Raw genomic sequence first — 15,988 nt, 5'->3', positions numbered from 1 at the left:
GAGTTGGATGATCTTCCTTAGAAATGTTGACTGCACCCTTTCCAGTAGCATAACACTAGATGTTGGGGCTCCTGAAAAGGAGCTATATAGCAACTGAGAAAGTGTCTTGGCTCTGTAGAGCTCTAGGGCAGCTGGCACAAAATATTTTCCCTTGGTTCGATAGAATTTGACAATGTTGTTAGCTAATCTTTGGGCTTGCTCAGCAGCATATTGAAAGTGAGCAGTCAGGGCATATGAAGATTATAATACAACTCCCAGGTACTTGAACTTACTGACTTCTTCAATTTTATAGTTGTCTAGTTTCCAGATGTTTGGTTTTTTCCTCTTGCCGAAAACCATGACCTTTGTCTTTTGGTAGTTTACTTGGAGTTGTTCTTCTTTACAGTAGCTGCTAAGCCTCCTTAGCATTCTTTTGAGTCCTACTGCAGTTCTGGAAAGTAATACTATGCCATCGCCATAAAGGAGAATAGGAACAGGACAATGGGCTAAACTAGATGGATGAAATTCCTTATCCTGGAATGATTTAATTATACCATTTATGTAAATGTTAAGCAAAGTAGGAGCTAAGATGCAGCCTTGTCTAACTCCTTTGGTGACATTAATGGGATTGGTAAGATGACCTTGGTTACTGTATTGCTGTATTGTCCTTATTGCTGTGCCCTGGTGTAATAATTTAATAAGGGCAAGAAGAATGGCCATGATTCAGTTCTCAAGATGTTAGGTCTGATCTTTAAACAGTGGGGCTTTCCCCCCTTCCCAAATATGAAACACAGATTTCATTGTAAATCTGTCATTTCTAAGACACAATAAACAATAAGAAGGTGGTAGTGGGTTGAACAAATCTTTTTCTTTCCTGTCCACTTGCCTTTTCTCCATTGGGATCATTCTTAATCACCACAGGAAACCGGAAGCAAATGACAAATTGTCAGTCTTGCAGATGTCATCCATGTATGCAGTTGATCATTTGGGGCTTACCAGAGAACCTGGAAGATAGACTTTCCTGGTGAACAGTCAAGATGTGGTTGGAATCACTTGACTTCCCTGAGGGGTAAAAGGCTATAAGTTAGAAAAGAGAGGTTGTACTTTTATAAGATACCAGTTTCAGACCACCAGACATCACTGGCAGAGCTAATACAAGACTGTTTGCCAGACTGATCTCAAAGGACTGAAACTCTAGCCAGTTGGGGGCCCCTTCCAAGTTCTTTTATCTAAATAGCACTAATGTTCCACAAATGACTCCAATTTGCAGATTTTTCTTTGTCAGTATCCTGATTAGGAAATGTGTATTGAAAGTAAATCTTGTCTTGAAATACAGAAGAAGAAGAAGAAGAAAGTGCTGAAATAGTTTTCAAATGTATGCATATTATGCAATACAACACAGGTCTTCACTGAGGGGAGTGTCCTATATCCCGAATAAAAACCATTTATCCCACAAGTATGAATGTGGCTGTGAAACATACAGATGCCAAAAAACAAGGAGTAGAGAACTTTCCCTAATGCAACTTCCTGGCACTGGGATTCAGAGGTTGACTTCTTCTGAACATTGAGGATCCCTTCTATCACTATGGCTAGTCACCAGTGCCACTGATATATATCTTCTTCCATCCCCTTTTCAAGTTGTTTTTCCTGTGGCCATAACTATATCTTTGCCTGCAAATTCCATGTTAACCACTCCCTGTGCAAAGAAGTATTTCCTTTTGTTTGTCTTAATCTACTGTCCATGAGCTTCATTTGATGCCCTTGAGTTCTATGTAGGAAAGGGAGAAAAATTGTGCGGTTTTTTTTGTCAACTGTCTCCAACTCATGCAGAATTGCATGGTCTCCCCTTTGTTGTAGCTTTTTCTAAACTGAAAAGTCCCAGTATCTTCAGCCTTCATTAATTAGGAAGGTACTCCACTCCCCTAATAATCTTGGTTACCTTCTTCTTACTTTTTCTAACCCTACAATGACCTTTTGAGGTATAATGAATGAGAATACACAGTATTCCAAAGTCAGCCCTGCCACAGATCTATACAAAGGTACTATAATATTGACTATTTAATGTTTAGCACCATTCCTAATACTCCCTAACATAGGATTTTCCTGTTTTTCCCCAACTGCAGTAGCACACTGGGTTGACATTTTCATTGAGCTATTGACTATAACCCCAAGATCTTTTCTCCTTCCCTGTCTCAACAAGTGAAGACTTCATTTGCCTATACTTGAAACTGGGTTTTGTTGTTCTTGCTCCAGCATGTATCATTTTACACCTGCCAACACTGAACTTCCTTTGCCATATTGTTGCCCACTAATCCACTTTGTGGAGATCCCCATAGAGATGTTCACACTTAGCCTTTCTTTTTCAACATCCTGAATAATGTACTCACTCTGAACTGGGCAGAGAAATACATTTTGTTTGTTAGTTTATTATTTTATTTATAGCCCACCACTCCGTACAAAGGGGCTTGTGGTGGGTAACAGCCATAAAACCCTACAATAAAATCCCCTTAACTATAAAACAATAAAACCCTTTACTTCAGCCTATTCCAGTAGTGGCATGATCCCCCTCCCCCTCAACAGGCTGAATTTCTCCTCAGGATTGGGGAACGACCTGATGTACTGGTTGACTCAGGGAGGGGCCCTAGATTTTACTTGCCCTGGCCTCAAATGAAGACCTGGTGGCAGATCTCCATTTTGCAGGACCTGCAGAACTGTGACAGCTCCGTTAAGGCCCTCAGCTCTTCCAAGAAGTCATTCCACCAGGTTGGGACCAGGACCAAAAAGGCCCTGGCCCTGGTCAAGGCCAGGCGAACCTCCCTCAGGCCAGGAATTCTGTTGGCATTTCAGGGTTTAGTATCCCTCATACCTCGCTTAACTGTGATTTTCCTGCAGCAACCTGTGGCATTTTGAGTATGGAGCCAGTTGTGATGGCTGAAGTCCATCCTTATCTTTTGCCTATGTGGCACCAATATCTTCAAGTCGTTCATACTGATCTTGCATAATCTACAGCACTTTCCTTCAGCTCTCTATGCCTCTTGGGGTTATCACAACGCTGAATTCTCCAGCTTTGTTTTCTTGAAATATTTCATTTGAAAGATCTTATTCTACCCTCGAATCAGATTTTTTTTTTTTGACATTTATGGAAGGAAGAAGGTATCAAATACCTGACTGACACACTGTTTTCATTCACTGGGGTTGCAATTCTGTGCTGTCTCGTTTGTTCATCTCTCTGCATATTAATAGACATCTTCCATACTGAACTAATTTATATATTTGGTGTAGTTTTCAGATTATACAGATTTGGGGTATGAAGATTTTAATCAAGAAGTATGTCTTTTTAATCTTTCTTCTCAGGTTCATTTTGCTTCAGTATTAGCTTGGCAATTAAGGTAATGAATTTTTGTGCAGAGGGCTGGAGGAACAGAATGCGTTCTAAACAGGCACCTGACAGGCACTGGTTGTCATGGTGATTTCCCAGATGATCAAGCAAGTTTTTTTTTTTTTTTTTAACAAAATGATTCAATATTCCCATTACACAAGAAACCTTAATTGATATCTGTTTCAAGGAAATATGATCCAGGAATGTGGAATTTTGAACTCTAGTTGTGCATAGAAAGAGCTCTTGGGAGCACAAGGAGAAGGTACAGTTTCCAAAAAACAGTGTCCTTTGAAAGATGGATATAACCAATTGTTATGTGGCATTATCAGACTATATGATCCTTTACCTTGGATGGCCACTGATACTCAGTGCAGGTAAAGTGTTGTCAAGGTGAAGGCATCTTACAGCAACCCCAGCAAGGGGCTTCCAAGGCCAGCAAGATGAAGAGGTGGTTGGATCTTGCCTCCCTCTGCACAGACTTCCTGACCCTGCTTAGCTTCCATGATCTGATGACATTGGGCTATATCATGCTGCCTTCCCTCTCAATATTCACAACTAGAAATGAGCAAGTTCAGAATGACAGGCCCTTAGGAGGATGTGTATTTGTCATATTAAAGCCAACTTACTTCCCCCAGCCCTAACTGCAAAGCCAACAAAAGCCTGGCAAAGCTTATATTCAAAAGAATGTAATAATATAAGATAAGCCACGTTGGAACAGGCCAGTGGCCCATCTAGTCCAACATTCTGTATCACACAGTAGTCAAAACCCAGGTGCTGTCAGGAGGTCCACCAGTGGGCCTAGAAATCCAGAAGCCACTGTGACCCCCAAGCACCAAGAATGCAGAGCATCACTACCCCAGTCAGTGTGTTCCATCTATGCCTTGTGGCTAATGGCTTCTCATGGATGGACCTCTGCTCCATATGGTTATCCAGTCTCCTCTTGAAGTTCTTCATGGTTATAGAAACAACCACAGTGAAGTCCATGTGTGAATTATTCTTTGGTTGAAAAAGTACTTCTGTTCTAAGAAGTTCTAAGACTTCTAAGCCTGTTCTAAGACTTCTAAGCCTTCTGCTCACTGATTTCCCTGAGTGCCCACAAGTGGTTGTATTATGATAAAAGAAGAAAAGTACTTCTGTCTTTATCTTCTCTGGCTCCCACCTAGAAGCTGAGATCCCTTAAAGCAGTGACTTATCAACCAACAACCTTGAAGATTTTAAAGAAGAAGAAGAAGAAGAAGAAGAGTTGGTTCTTATATGCCGCTTTTCCCTACCCGAAGGAGGCTCAAAGCGGCTTACAGTCGCCTTCACATTCCTCTCCCCACAACAGACACCCTGTGGGGTGGGTGAGGCTGAGAGAGCCCTGATATCACTGCCCGGTCAGAACAATTTTATCAGTGCCGTGGCGAGCCCAAGGTCACCCAGCTGGATGCATGTGGGGGAGCGCAGAATCGAACCCGGCTCGCCAGATTAGAAGTCTGCACTCCTAACCACTACACCAAACTGGCTCTAAGTTATATACACAGAAACAGAAGACAGCATGGATCATGAGTTTGTTTCACATAAGGGAGGAGTGTGCTTGAAATGTGAATTTTCAGCATGGATAAGATACTTAACATTACATTTGTTCCACATATTCCCTTATTAGAGCCCACCCATGCAGGTGAGGCCACACCAACAGTTTTAGTATCCATTACTACAGGGTTTCTGTGATCTGTTCCAGAAGGCACTGTCCTGATCATGTATGTGAAGGATGTCTGAATACCTATGTCAAGACTAGAACCTTTCCCCCTGATGTGCAAAGTCCAGCACATGCTGGGACTTTAAAGATGGACTGGTTATTCATTTTTCATGGATTCCAGCTTGGAAGGACTGTATCAGGAGTCATTTAAGAATTTGTGGGGCCTGAGGTACCAGAGTCAGTTTAAGGATTCATGAGGCTGTAGCAGAGTGCAATTATGATGGGAGCAACCATACTGGGGCTGGAGAGGCCCCCCACAGTGGAAAGGGTGATCACTCCAAGTGTCCTTAAAGAGGGGAAAGGGGGGGGGAGAAGAGAGGCTATGACCCATGGGGGGAAGGCATCACATGGGGCCCCTGGAAGTGTGGGGCCCGTAGCACCTATTACATGTGGGGAATGGATAAACTGGACCTGATTGTACCATACACCTTTAACAGATGTTTGAATCAGCTGCTTTTTTGCTGGTCACTAAGGCTTTTTTATCTAGACATCTGGGACATGGGAGACATCAATGCTTTACTTCTTCCTGGTTATACAGTTCGAATACCCACACTGTTTCCTGACACCACTTGAACTAAAAGCAATGCAGAGGGATTTGATGTAAGAAAAGGCATGCGGAAGAGATATCACTGCACCCACAGTCATGCTCCGAGGTCATCAAAGTCAACTAGAGACCACCATAGCTACTTGCATGTTTTTGTGTTTTACAGCTTGGTTTTAACATTCCTATTTCAGTTTTTAGATGTACACTTATATACTTTCAGCTTGCACCTTAGAAAAGGCCTGGAGTTGACCTGTGATGGGGAAGTATACTGATATTTGTTTTCCTTGCTCAGATGTTCAGGAGTTCTTTACAAGTCTGCCTTTGTTTAGGGTTGCCCACTTAGGTTGGGGAAATCCTGGAGATTTGGGGAGCGGAGCATGATGAAGGTGAAGTTTGGGGAGGAACTTCAGAGGGGTAGAATAACAGTCTTGGGAACAGATAAGGGTAGAAGGAAACTTTTTGACAAAATATGTACTTGTTACAGCTGGTGTTTGTTGTTTCTTGTTCTTTCCTTTTTATCTTTGCAAAGGAAGGTTTTCTTATTGTACTCCAGAAATTTAAGTGTATAACAATCTCGTAAAGTAATTAAACGCATTGTCACATATTGCCCTTCTGAAGTGTACAGATGAATAAAATGGCTAATGATCATGATTTAAGTCATTAAAGACATCTGGGAACCTCCTTTGTGGCGAACCACATAACACAGCCTCTTACAGACTGTAACCATCCCAGGATTCATCCGGTTTTATCGCAGAGAGCAAAGCAATATAATTGTTTTCTACATTGCAGTGAAGTTTAATGGTTTATAATGGGGGAAGGAAATCACATCAAAACAAGTTTATTTTTAAATTGTGTCAATTATAACCTTAGAGGAGACAGCAAGGAATACCATGTTTTTCAACGTGTTCCTTATACGACAGGGCATTAAAAAAACAAAACAAAAACACAGACCTTGAATATTCACAAAGGCTTGGCTTTTATATTAGTTCTGCTTTTATGTTGTGAATAGCAAAAAGATGAAGCTTTTCACATCATTTCATCCCTATGTCAGGAGAATAATCCATACTACTAAAGAGCATTGTTGTCCAGTCATCAGATTAAGGATCCCCCTGTGGTCACCTGGATGGATGGAGAACATTCTGTGAATGCCATCACAAAATGGCTGCCTCAAGAGCTGGGGGCCATTCACAAACATCAAGAGGTTCCCAGCCAGTGTGGTGTAGTATTTAAGAGCAGGACTCCCCACTCCTCCCCATACAGCCAGCTGGGTGACCTTGGGCCATTCACGGTTCTTTCTCTCTGAATTCCACTTACTTTGCAAGGTGCCTGTTGTGGGAAGAGGAAGGGAAGGCAATTGTAAGCTGCTTTAAAATTCTTTACGGTAATGAAAAGTGGGGTTTAAAAATCGACTCTAGCCAAGTGCCCTCCTTTGATAGAGAAATGGTGTATCTAGGCTGTGGCAAGCACCTGCCCTGGGGGCCACTTGATTTGGGGGGGGGGGTTCCACTTCTTGCAAATGGGACACCAGCCTAAACACCAGTGGTGGTGTTGGATTCATGCCCCCATATCTGAATTTGAGGGAATCGTATGGGCTCAGTTACTAGGGGGATGGAGTCTAGGGAACATCTCCATACCAGACAACCCCACACCACCCACCCTGTGCAATCCGGAGTCCCCTCCTCAGGAGGCAGTCCCTTGGTTGACCACTTGTGTGCCCTCATCCTCCCCACCTACTCACGGTGAGAGGCAGGCCTCTTTCCTGGCATCCACTTAGCTCCATCCTTGCCAAAGCCTTGCAAGGAACTGGAGCCCAAGGTGGACTTTCCCTTTTGGGTGTGATTATAGGCAGGACTTTGTAACCATGGCTTGTCCTGGAATGGAGCCATGGAGCAGAATTTGCAAGTCCTGCCCCCCTTCCCCCATGAAGGCCCCAGCCAGGCCCCAGCCTGGAGGGTTCGCCACACTGCTGGGCACAAGTGCTGATGAGGCCTATCCCTTTTCCCTCATTGAGTTCCAGTTGGCAGAATGGCCTCCCATGATCCACTCCTTCTGCTTTTTTCCTGGCCACCTGGGCCCTCCCTGTATATTTCCTTGGTTGTCTGGCAAAAGCCAAAACCCTCACCCTGTTGAGTCCCTGCTGATCCTGGGCCTTTCCAAGTAAAGATTACCCTCTTTTAAACCTCAAAGTGCTGTGAGTGGATCTGTGCCTCATTCGCAAAGGTAACTGATAACTGCATACTTTCAAAACACTGTGTTACTCTGCGGCTCCATTTCTCTGGAGGGACTCAAGACGAAATCAAGTCCTAAAGTCCGAACACAATAACACTTGGCAGAGGTTGCTTTGCACTGTAAGAATTAAAATGTATGTGGCCGTATTGAATACATTGTTCTTGAAACAGTATCCTAAAAGGGAAAAGTTATCGATGGATGGATGGATGGATGGATGGATGGATGGATGGATGGATGGATGGATGGATGGATGGATGGATGGATGGGTGAGTGGGTGAGTGGGTGGGTGGGTGGGTGGGTGGGTGGGTGGTGGATGGATGGATAGATGGATAGATGGATAGATGGATACATGGATAGATAGATAGATAGATAGATAGATAGATAGATACTTAGATAGATAGATAGATAGATAGATAGATAGATAGATAGATAGATAGATAGATAGATAGATAGATAGATAGATAGATAGATAGATAGATAGATAGATAGATAGATAGATAGATTTAAAAAGTGCAATTGGTTTGGGAATTTACTCCAAATAATGGTAGCAGTGCTCCTACTTTTGGTAGCATAAAAAGCCTCCTATACTGATATTGCTGACCACAACTTCTGAGAGCCCCTAAGAGCCCAAGGCACCAGTCCTTAGCAATGGAGTGAATCCTTGTCTCAGCAGAAAGACAAACTTAATATCATAGCAAGCGTTAACTGCAGTTCCACCAATGGAACAGCTTTTTTGTTAATGTCAAGAGGGAGGGTAATTTCTACCAGTTCCTCTCTTCTACTGATCCTAGTTTTGCCCCCCTGCACTCTGTCTCTGCTCACCCACTGAATCCCCTCCTTCAAGAGCATATCCAAAGGAGACTGAAGGCTGTCATGGGAGGAAGAATGCCAGTAAGTTGCTTTCTTCTGTTGTGACTCACATAGTTAGGATCTAGGCCAGGCTCCCTGCAGAAAACAGCTTCTCCACATCACATTCTGACCTGCTCTTTGCATCATGTAGTTTCACTACCCACTGATGTGATATCAACATATCCTGAGTTCCATGCACCCTCCCTAAGTAGCTGTTGCAAGTGTGGACACCCCAGGGGTGGGCAGGGCATCAGAAGATATGGTTCTGTCACATCACGATTAAGTACAACAACATATTAAAGGGAGACAAGGTACCACATGGAAGCTGTGGGGGGGGGGTTGGAGGGGGTGAATTTTGTTTCTTCCATAATATGCCATTTGGGCTAGGCCTGCCAGTCTGAAATAGTGAGTTATGACTCACTGATGCCTTCTGATGTGTTGCCAAATTTCCAGCAGCTGTTCTTGAAGGAAAAACAAAGGCTTTTGCCCGTTACTTCACAGTGGCCTTATTGGCCTCACTCAGATATGTGAATCCAGAGGAAGAAGAATCAAGATTGAAATTTAGGGAGGTCGGTTCCAGGTCAATAGAAGAGGGCAAACTGATTGGTTCTGAACAAAAATCACAGTCTGTGGGACAAGGAAAGGACTGCTTCTCTTTGATATGTATCTGCTTGAAATAACTTGCAGCTCTGGATGGGGATAAAATGATAATATAGTTAGGGGGCATCCTAGGCTGACGTTAAGAACATAAGAAGAGTCCTGCCTTATTAGACCAATAGTCAATCTAATCCAGCATCCTGTCTCACACAGTGGCCCACTAATTCCTCCGGACTGCCGACAACAGAGTATAGAGGCTTAGGCCTTCCCCTGATCTTGCTTCCTGGCTCTGGCATTCAGAGGATTAGTGTCTCTGAATGTGGAGGTTTCCCACAGTCACCATGACTAATATTCATAGAAATATCCTCCATGAATCTATCTCATCCCCCTTTAAAGACGGTGATTCCTGTGGCCATCACTACAGCCTCCGACATCAAATACCACATTTTAATCTGTCTCTTCTTCAAATAGCTTTTCAGGTTGCCCAGCTTAAACCTCCTGCCTATTAGCTTCATCGATGCTTCCCAAGTATTTAGGAGAGGGGTAAAACCTCCTCTTTGACGGCCCTCTCCATCTCATGCATCATCTTGGCAACCCTCCTCTGTACTTTTTCCAGCTCTGCGGTGCCCTTTTGGAGATACAGTGACCAGAACTGCAAATAGGATTCTAGAACATTCCAAAATGTTGAGTACAAAATCAACATGGGGGGGATGAAAGCATGTTTCACATTGGGGTTTTAGTGGAAAATGGAGGGGTGTGTTGGGGGTGGGTGGGTTGTTTGTTTTTTTGCCATCTCACCTACGTATTTTAGGAGCCCACCCATTGTATTTCATTCTAATTTATTTTACTGTTAATTTTTATCCATCTGTAAACCCTCCGAGAAGCCTGACTTTGGGGATTATGTTCTATGGAGAAATGGTTGATGCCAATTTTAATCTTGAATTTTAATCTGTTTGTTACCTATTTAAAATAATTTTAAATCCAAATTCTTGTTTGCTGAGTAGGGGCAAATCCCATTGTATCCAGGAATACAACAGGTGCTAGTACACATGCCTGCCCTGTGGCTTTTCTGGGTGCTGACCCTCCTCCCGCCCCGTTCCCCACTGAGATCCAGCGTGTTGGAGGTGATTAAGCAGTAGGAGACTCTAATCTCAAGAGCCCAGATGGATCATAGAATAATAGAGTTGGAAGGGACCTCCTGGGTCATCTAGTCCAATCCCTTGCACTATGCAGGACACTCACAACCCTATCTCTCATCTACTGTAACCTGCCACCCCCTTAAGCCTTCACAGAATCAGCCTCTCCATCAGAGGCTATCTAGCCTGTGTTTAGAAATTTCCATAAGATGGAGAACCTACCACCTCCCAAGGATTCCCTACTCCTCCTCCATATGCAGCTACCTGGGTTGCCAACCTCTAGGTGGGGGCTGGAAGAACTTCAGGAATAACAGCTGATCTCCAGGTACCAGTTCTTCTGGAGAAGACAGCTGGGTGAGAAGGAGGGAGAGCAGAGGCCATGCTGGGTCCCATGGGGCTGTTGGGCAGCCTTTATACCTCCCCCCCACAGACTTTTGAGGGCCCACCAACCAACTTCAAGGAACATTCCTGACCTCGGGGTCACCAACCTCCAGGTATATCCTGGAGATCTCCTGGAGTTGATCTAGGGGGGGAATGGCTGTTTCAGAGGGGAAATTGTGATATGACAGCTCATCTCCAGATAACAGAGATCAATCCCCCTGGAGAAAAGGGCTGCTTGTGAAGGGGGACTGCAGCCTTGTACCCCACAGAGGTTTAGAGATGCTAGCATCCAGGGGGGGACCTGGGCATCCCCAAGAATGATTGATTTTCATCAGACTGCAGAAATCAGTTCCCCTGGAGAAAGGGGCTGGTTGAGAGCAACTCAGCTGGGCTGGATCTGCTTCCCCCTTCTCCAACTACACCAGGACAACTCACTGGGGCAGACTGTGCTTCTCCGCTCTCTCAAATTCCTTACCAGGGAAACTCATTGGGGCATGCTGTGCTCGCCCCCCCCCCCCACTTCTATACCATGATAACTCACTGGGTGCAGCCTGTGCTTCTCTTCCCCACCTCAACTTCCACATCAGGGCAATTCACTGGGTTCAGCCTGTGCTTCTATTCCCTCCCTTTCTACACCAGGAAAACTCATTGGGTCAGGCTGTACACTGGGGCCTCTTCTGTTGCTGCTGCTGCTTGTCCTCTCCCTCCATGCTTGAACTCTTCAGTGGGCCAGCTGCGTTTGTATTAAGCATGTGCTGAGGATGGCAGGAAGTTGGAAGCACAGAGCTGACTCCTTATCAGGCCTTCCTTCCTCCCAAAAGGGGCTCAGCTATGTGGGGGGGGATTCCTGGCCAAGGGCCAATCAGGTAGTGAATGACCCGTCTTTTCTGAAAATATATGGATGACTGACAGCTCTTTTGACTTGCAGGAGGGCATTATGCGCTGGAATAAGACACAACACCAATGTTGGGATAAACAAGGCAGCTTTATTATCTTGCTAAAGGAGGGTTGGCACAGCATGGAAGAGGAAGCCTGACCTAGAAGTCAGAAGACTGCATCAACAACCCATGGAGTCCAGAGGCACCCTGGGGACCTGCACCATTCCCAACCGGGAGAGTAGATCCCCTTGCCTACTGAAGTCTGCCACTACGGGAAGCGACCTATGCAGGGGAGCCAGCAGGCGCCAACCTGATTTGAATGTCCCCAGGCCACCTGGCAAACAAGCTCCTGGCCTTGGATCTGAGTAAGCCACACTTGCATACACGCCAACTCATAGAGATGCCCCAAAACCCAGGGAGTCTGATTGCACACTGGACTCCCTATCAACAGGCTCCATCCCATGCAAACCCGCAGCTGTGACAATGATTGAACAAAACATCCACCACAAAACTATAAAACTACAAAAGGTGGGTGGGAGGGAAGCAGCTCCTGCAGCATTCCTGGTGAAGAGGGTGAGACCCAAACACATTGTGAATTAAAGAGTCACCACAGGTTCCACCCTGCCCTTGACACTGTGGACAATGCATTCCATCATCACGCACACTGGAGGGCCTCTGGGTGGTCACTTCTTCCTCCCAGCAAGTCCTCCGCCATATCAATGTTCGGCTGAGGTAAGTCACGGACGGGTTTTTAGTTATAATACAAACAAATAATGTTTATTATTATTATTATTATTATTATTATTATTATTATTATTATTATTATTATTATTATACAATGAGAAAAATAGTATTTGGAATGAGAAATCAAACTTTTAGATACAAATCAGATGTTATTCAATTAGAATTTCTTAGTTACAGGCTTTAAAATAGTTCATAGGCTTTTCTTTCAGATTTTAAGTCTTTTAGACTGTCTGTTACTTTGTCTAAAAACACATCTGTTTTTCTTTTTCTCTTTTTCAGTTCCACTGAATTCCCCTGGCTTCTAGAATTTGGGCACTCTTGGCTAGAACCACCACTTTCTCACTTCCTAGAAATACAGTATCCCACTGACTATTGAGAATTCTGAAGCACTTTCTCACACATAAGTCTGAGGAAAGCCTTATACTTGATTTCCTCTTTTTAAATGGGCAGAGATCCTCCTTCTCTGCTTAGAAGAATCCTTCTTCCAATTTGGCCTGATTTGGGAGTATAATCTCACTGTTCAAATTCCCACTGCCAAATATCTGTCCCAGTTGTCCAGACATTATGTGGATGAGCTGCCAGTTATCTAAAGTTTCTACTCAGAGTAGATAGTCACTAAGGATCTATCAGATTGCTCTCTGAATCAGCATTGAGTTCAGGCTCAGAATTACCTCTCTCCAGCACCCAGATACAGTATCAGGTTCCTGTCAGCAGTTGTTGACCAATGAAAGCAGCCTATCCCTCTGCCTAGTGAAGATTTGTAACCCTTTAACACACTTTATACTTCAACATTTGAAACCTGACCTTCAAAGTGCTATCCATCACAGACCCACTGCCATACACCAATAGCTTCTTTGCTGCCTCCTTTCCAATATTTGGTTTTGGAGGAGCCTCTAGTTTAAAAAAAAATCTGCCTTCCAAAACATTTCCCCAAATGCAATCAAGAGTAAGAACTTACTCAATTAACTGTAGAATACCGTTATAGATCATTGTATAACCAGACTCCAGGGGGCCCATTAATTAACTATAAAATGTGTGACATTTAGAAGTCACTGTGAAACTGAAATTAGTATCAGGGATCCAGACTATTGCTGTTTGGGCTGAAAGAAATATCTAAAATTGACAGCTGTCTCATAAGAAAGCAGCACCAGGAGAGTTTCATAGCAGTCGTCTTTCTTTCTTTTGTTTCTTTAATGATAGGTAATGTCAGGTGCGTACTTTTAGAATAAGGTGACCAGATTGTCCCACTTTTGGAGGGACATCTGGGGGCACCGGGCAAATTGTACTTATGTTGAAATTTAAAATATATATATTACAATACTATTTTTGCATTCTATGAAGCTTTTTGTTGCTCCGTATAGACCAAATTTTTAATCAAGACCCCCCTCCCCCGGTCAATGGTGTCCCACTTTACCTATGTTAAAATCTGGTCACCTTATTTTAGAAGCTAGATTATCTTTATTTACCTCTATTTATCCAATGCCAAGGTCAAGGAGAATGTGTTTGAATTCACAGCCAGGATTATCACCACTGGATGTCCTCTCCTGTCTGAACAGTAGTTGGTAAGGACACTGTTTCATGCACTAAATTTTGTTCCCAGATTACAGTTACTTACAAAACGGACTACAAAGATTACACTTGCCTCAAAGTAACAGTTTGAGATTAATTTGGGAACTTCTAGAGAGGAAAACAAAAAGAAATTGGATAGACCAAGACCATTTTTCAGGGAGTTCTGCCTATCCCTAGTGGAAACAATGGTGTAAATACTTCTCACCTTGAGCAATTCATTTATACAGGATGAGTGTTTCTGGTGTACTTCTCTACGAAGAACACTCAAATGCAGAGGGAAAACCCCAAAATAGATCTCCTCGCCACTGCCTCCTACATCTCAGGAACATTCTTTTCCCTTTGCATCTCTCATACAGCCAGGCAAAAAATGTTCTCCGTCTAATGCATTATAGATTTGCTAGATGTAATTTAAAGCATAAGGAAGTGTTCAATAAAAAATTAATGACATTTTAAACATTATTCAAGCTCTGAATAGGCATTTGCACTCAAGCTAAATGTTTTCTTCACAAGCAACATTAGAGGAGGGAAAGAAAGAGAGTGAGTGAAGTATTCTTTAGTTTTCAGCTTTCCTTTTAAAAAGATCTTGTCTAAATTACATGCCCCAGTATGGTACATAGTATGAAGCTATGCAAAACTCATGACTATCTTTCAGGAATAATATGTCTATATCCCCACAAATGATAACTATGTAAAGCCGATCATGTGGAGTTGAACAAACAGCCTTGAGGGCTTTCATAATTGCTGACAGGGATATTAAAAGTGGCAGATATAAGATATTAGCTCCAAAAATAATAAAACAAAAATTGTTATGAGCACAGTTATCAATTTTTCATTGTTATTTACCTCTATTTGACAAAGCAGGCAGATCTAATTTCCTCTCCTGAATTTGGGTAAGATGAATGGTATACACCAGCTATATTCTCCTCTCAAACAGGACACCTTTGCTGCCTTCAGCGAAAGGAACTCTTAAGGCATTAAGTTAAAAGTGGTGTGTGTTAAAAGGCTTCTCGGCTAACCTGGTTGCATATTTTATGCAGTATAACGAAGTATTTCAATTAAGGGTTATAAATGTTGTTATATATAATTGTTTTAAATAGTCTCTCCCAGTTCTATAATTCATGAGGGACTGATTTTGTGACTGGATGACCATACTGAAGATCTGGATTTGCCTTTTGGATTGTAATATATGCCAAAGAGTAAACTGCTTCCCTCTCTTGTTAATTTAGCCAAGTTCATCCATGTACATGGTGCCTTACTTAGTAAAAAAGACTAGGGTGTAGACTGCATGGGGCTTTTTACCCACTTCCAGATCGATTAAATCCCTGTAGTCTACACTGAATTTTACTTTTCTCCTTCGTTTAAACTATTCAAAACAGTCCATCTCAGATCAGACTATTTAGTAACCATTTCTGTACAAAAACTTCAAATGGTGTTTGCTCATTTACGCTTTCAAGTTATGCCCATCAGCCCTACTCTCAGGCCGATTTCCAGTGTACCTTTTGCCCTTCGCCTATGTATTTCATTATGTTTTGGATTGCCCACTATACTTGGAGCCAAGAACCAAATATATTGAGAGATGCTTGAGTGGCCATAACTTCCCTGGGAATTTGGACAAAATAGTCTTTTTATTATCGTATACCAACCCCCTAATTAGTTATAATGTTTCACTATTTGCATTAGCAGCAAGGAAAATTTGAGCCAAAATTATGCCACCAGAGAGCTAGAAACCTGAATTCTTATTGTCTTTTATTATCTATGGAGTACCGCATGTATTGTTCTAATTCTTTTACTGTTTTTATATCAACTGATATGATATTGATCGCATTGTAATGGCCTACGGCTGGAAACAATAAAGTCTTATGTATGTATGTACACTGAATTTGATTTCTATTTTTATTTTGGGTGCTTAAATTTTTCCCTCTGCAACATTCATGATTGATTTGTGGTGACCCAACCTTTCCCCTG

This window comes from Paroedura picta, chromosome 9 (genome assembly GCF_049243985.1).
Source record: "Paroedura picta isolate Pp20150507F chromosome 9, Ppicta_v3.0, whole genome shotgun sequence".
NCBI classification, from domain to species: domain Eukaryota; kingdom Metazoa; phylum Chordata; class Lepidosauria; order Squamata; family Gekkonidae; genus Paroedura; species Paroedura picta.
The sequence above is the reverse complement of the archived record's forward strand: the minus strand, read 5'-3'. Positions refer to the sequence as shown.